The sequence below is a fragment of the Giraffa tippelskirchi genome, chromosome 5 (genome assembly GCF_054371585.1).
Source record: "Giraffa tippelskirchi isolate mGirTip1 chromosome 5, T2T-mGirTip1v1.2.pri, whole genome shotgun sequence".
Classification (NCBI taxonomy): Eukaryota; Metazoa; Chordata; class Mammalia; order Artiodactyla; family Giraffidae; genus Giraffa; species Giraffa tippelskirchi.
Window position 1 is genome coordinate 172,183,242 of NC_137279.1, and position 5,243 is coordinate 172,188,484.

The 5,243-nt window shown below is 35.2% G+C and overlaps 1 non-coding gene across 1 annotated transcript; it reads right to left on the bottom strand.

Annotated features, from left to right (window-relative positions):
• Positions 1-3,951: 3,951 nt before the first annotated feature.
• Positions 3,952-4,025, bottom strand: TRNAT-AGU (transfer RNA threonine (anticodon AGU)). The gene has a single exon. It is a non-coding gene; the product is annotated as a tRNA-Thr (tRNA).
• Positions 4,026-5,243: the final 1,218 nt, after the last annotated feature.

Here is a 5,243-nt window from a genome sequence, read left to right on the forward strand (position 1 = left end):
TATGCTATAAAATTCACCCTTTAAAAGTATGCAGTTGAGTAGTTTTCAGTATAGTCACAGAGTTGTGCAACTGTAGCCACTAGCTGATTATAAAATATTTCATCACTCCAGAAAGAATCCTGTATCCATTAGCAATTGCTCCTCATTCCTTTTTTCCCTTGTCTCCTGACAACTACTAATCTGCTTTCTGTTTCTATGCCTATCCTGGACATTTAGACATTTCATATAAATGGGATTATATAATACGTGAATATTTTGTTTGGCTTCTTTCATCTAGCATAATGTTTTCAGGACTCATACCTGTTGTAACATGTGTCAGTACTTTATTTCTTTTTATTGCTAAAAAATAATCTATTGTGTGGATATATCATATTTTGTTTATCCATTCAGTTGGTGGGCATTTTCATTGCTTTCACTTTGGGGATATTATGAAAAATGCTGGTACTATGAACATTTGTGAAGTTTGTGATGAATGTATGTTTTTATTTTCCTTGAATATACACCTAAGAGTAGAATTGTTGGGTCATATGGAAACTCTTTGTTTAACATTTTGAAGAATTGCTTTCCAAAGTGACTCAACCATTTTACAGCTCTTTTGTTTATTTTTATCTTATCTTAGGAACTTAGGCTAGTTACACATTCAACCACTCATTCACCCATTTAGCACATATTTATTGAGCACTGTGTTAGACATAGAGTATAAAATTTTTAAATGTATCTTCCCATAAGCACAAAGAATCTATTGAGAGAGACAAGAAAACAATATATTTCAACATTTATGGTGGTTTGGTAATGTCTATGATAAAATAATGCAAGAATGAGCATAGAGCATGGTAGCTTGATGCAACAGAACTTGTAAAAGCATGAAAATGGGAGAGAAAATAATTGTTCAGAAAACTCCAAATGCTGTAACTAGAGACTGTGTGCAAGTTTGCAAACACTTTGATGGGATATGGTGAATGCTAAAATGGACCACAAAGAGAACCACAGGCTTGGAGCAGCATTAAATGAGGCAACCTTTTAGCTGGACACTGAAAAATGGGAAGGACTTTTGTGAACATGAAACCAAGATGGGATATACTCAATATTGATCAATTTTTACGAGGGTGGAGGCAGGATTAAGGAAAATGTCCAGAAATCAGTTAAAGATCTAGAACTTGGGAGAACTCAAGAACTGAAAATGGATTTTTGAAGTTGGATCAAAATAAACAAAAAACCTGTGTTGCTCTTGTCCTAATTTGTATGTGACCATAATAAGCACCTTGAGAGTAGTGGACCCCAAGCAACTGTGCTTTTTACTTATTATTGAGGCCCTGGTGGGAGAAAGTTAGTTTGAGGAACACCCTTTTAGAAATTAAGAAAGATATTTCCTCCCAACCCCAGATTATCTAACTAGCTAGAAATTTATTTACAAAAATGAAAAAGTAGGCGAGAAACTCAATTTTTTGTTATTGGGGTTATGAGAATATTATTTATCTCTGAATGATATACTTTGAGTTTAATTATATGAAGATCCTTAGACAACCAGAACTTGTGAGTATTCATCCACTTAACAAATGTTATTGAAGGTCTAATGTCCAGAGATAAACAAAAACCTAGTTCCTGACCCAAGTTCATAGGGGAAAAACTGACATTTACTTATTACAGTGAAAGAAGTACTATAATAGATGATAAGGTTTGCAAGTATTTTCTCTCATCCCATTGACTGTCTTTTTGTTGTTGATTGTTTCCTTTGCTCTGAAGAACCTTTCTATGTGGTTTTATGTAAAGTGGTTCTACTTTGTCTATTTTTACTTTCGTTGCTTTTGCTTTGGGTGTCATATCCAAGAAGTCATTGCCAAGACCAATGTCAAGATTTCACCCTATATTTTCTATTAGGAGTTCTACAATTTCAGGTCTTACATTTAAATCTTTAATCCACTTTGACTTGATTTTTATGTATAATGTAAGTTAAGGGTTTGATTTCTTCTCTTTTTTTTTTGCATATGGGTATATAATTTTCCTAACCATTTGTTGAAGAGACTGGTTTTTTACCTTTGTATGTTCTTGATTCCTTTTCAAAGATCAGTTGACTCTGTGTCTATTACTTTATTTCTGGGCTGTCTATTCTGTTCCATGCCCTTTTTCTGTCTTTATCCCAGTACCATACTGTTTTAATTGCTGTGAGTTTATAATTTAGTTTGAAATCAGGAGTATGATGCTTCCAGCTTTTTTGCTCTCTTTTAAGATGACTTTGGTTATTTTGAGTCTTTGGTGGTTCTATATGATTTTATGATTTCTTTTTCTATTTCTGTAAAAAATGTCATTGGGATTTTGATGGGCATAATAGGGAATCTGTATATCACTTTGGGTAGTGGACATTTTAACTAGCCACATGATAATCACACACACACACACACACACACACACAAATATGTAAAGAAGACACACAAAATTTAAAAAGAAAAGAATTAAAGAATGTTACTACAAAAAATCAACAAGACACAAAGGAAGATCACAAGAGAGGAATAGAAGGACAAAATATAAAACGGAAAACAGCAAAATGGCAAAAGTAAATCCTTTCCTACCAATGATTGCCTTAAATGTAAATGAATTAAACTCTCCAAAAGACATTGAGTGGCTGAATGGATAATAAAGCAAGATCCAACTATATGCTATCTACAAGAGACTCACTTTATATTAAAGGACACACATAGGCTAAAAGTAGAGGAATGGAAAAATAGTATTCCATGCAAATATTAAACAAGAGAACATAGGTGCCTATAGTATTATCAGGAAAAAAATAGACTTTAAGTCTGTTACAAGCATCACTACATTTCTGTTGTAGTTTAAGTTTTTAAAAGTTTAATCTTCTGAGTTTATGATATAGTTCAGAAATGAGAGGAAACCTTTAATGCCTTTGAACAAGTGTAATAGATTTGAGAATAGGTGTATCCTCTTCGAGACTTATTTTCATCAGCGAAACACATTCTTCACTGGAGTTTTTGTGTGTGTGTTTGTTTTTCAGTAAAATTAGTGATTATGCAAACAAAATGTTGAAGGATTTATGTACATACGTTTCCAGTAACATCTGTTTCTAGGAGATTGACAACATTGAATAATAGAAAAAGTGCTTTCTTCACAACTTTTCTGAACCTCTTTTTTTAGCCTGTGAAATAAGATATTAATAACCATTGCCCTCGATTCTTTATAAAAGTATTAGGATTAAGTAAGAAAATAAATGTGGACATTCGTTGACACATGTTAGGCACTATCCTAATTACTTTTTGGAAGTGATCTGGGAAAAGAAATTCACAATTTTAAAAATAATCCATCTGGCATAATAACAATACTGTTGGTTGCAGAGTTGAACAAGCTTCAGATTTTGTTCTCTGTGTTTTCTTGTAACCTCTGTGCTGCTTAACTTTTCTGAACTTATTTTCTCATTTGTGAAATGGAAGCTGTTTTCATAGATTTCATTTAACCGGTTAATGCATGTGGAACACCTCATACAAAGCATGGTACTCAATAAAGGGTAACTGGAGAAGGCAATGGCACCCCACTCCGGTACTCTTGCCTGGAAAATCCCATGGATGGAGGAGCCTGGTAGACTACAGTCCATGGGGTCGCACAGAATCGGACACGACTGAAGCGACTTAGCAGCAGCAGCAGCAGTAATACCTAAACTTCCAAGTCAGTGTAGAGATAGTATTCTGATAGATCTTGAGGATCTGATCGGACAGAAAGTGGAGTAAATGTAAAAAATTTTCAAAATTGCTTCAGGACACAAGACCAAATCAGATTTCTTTCAGTATGGCTCTTAAGTTTACTAGTTATTTAGTTTATGTAGGTTGTATAATATTCAGTTCAGTTTAGTTGCTTAGTTGTGTCCGACTCTGTGACCCCATGGATCACAGCACACCAGTCTTCCCTGTCCTTCACCAACTCCCAGAGCCTAAATAGAACACCGGCAGGCCCCACTGGGGTTCGAAGCCAGGATCTCCTATTTACTAGACAGGCGCTTTAACCAGCTAAGCCATGAAGCCTTTCTTAGCCTTGTATTCTATTCTGTGGTGCTATCTGGAGATATTAGAACTTAATTTTATTTTTTTACAAAATGGGAATGATACCTACCTAAGATGGTTACTATGAAGAATATATTAGGTAAATGTTGCAAAGTGTTTAGTATTATACCTAAAAAATAGTAGATGATTAAAATAGACATCTTTCCCTTTCCCTTTCATTATTTTGTGTATAAATCAACCCAGGCATAGACCTTAGCATCATTTATGTTAATTATTTAGAATCCTATTAACCTTGTATATGTTGTGCACTTTGGTAGAGGTTTTATGTAGATTTTACAAGTGAAACTAAACACGTGACTTTAGTCCTTGAGAATCGTATCCACTTGAACTTTATATGTGGCTTCTCTCACTTGTTTGAGGGCCTGTCCTATTAACCAGTTTTGATACTAGGAAGTTTATTTTGTCCTCCGTTTATTTTGGATTTAGCACAATTGTGTTTTGCAAATTAACCCTATTCCTTTGATCTGGGGGATGTTAGAGGTAGAAGTTAAAATTGGTGTTGTTCAGTCACTAAGTCACGTCTGACTCTTTGCGACCCCATGGACTGCAGCACACCAGGCTCCTCTGTCCTCCACTATCTCCATAGTTTGCTCAAATTCATGTCCATTGAGTCAGTGACACTATCTACGCATCTGGTGGTGGTGGTGGTGGTTTAGTTGCTATCGTGTCTGACTCTTGCGACCCCATGGACAGTAGCCTGCCAGGCTTCTCTGCCCATGGGATTCTCCAGGCACGAATACTGGAGTGGGTTGCCATTTCCTTCTCCAGGGGATCTTCCCAACCCAGGGATCAAACCCAGGTCTCCTGCATTTCAGGCAGATTCTTTACCAACTGAGCTATGAGGGAAGCCCCCATTTGGAAGTTAGAGTTAAATCTCCATAATTCAACAGAAGTAATCCTGGATCTTCTCAGTCAGATGAACAACCCTGTAAGTCTTAAGAATTTGTTATGAATGTGATTGAGTAGTCACCTTTTTCAGAAAACTGTACTGTTTGACACTAGTCACAGAGGTGTATGTATGTGTGTGTGTGCACTTACATACATACACGCATGCACATAAAACTGTAGACCCATCTCAGGTTTGCTATGTAATTCTTTAGAAGTCTTACATTTAAAAATGAATAATTTCAAAAACTTCCTTTATAACTTAAGATATAAATTTTAAAATATGTTTGTTTT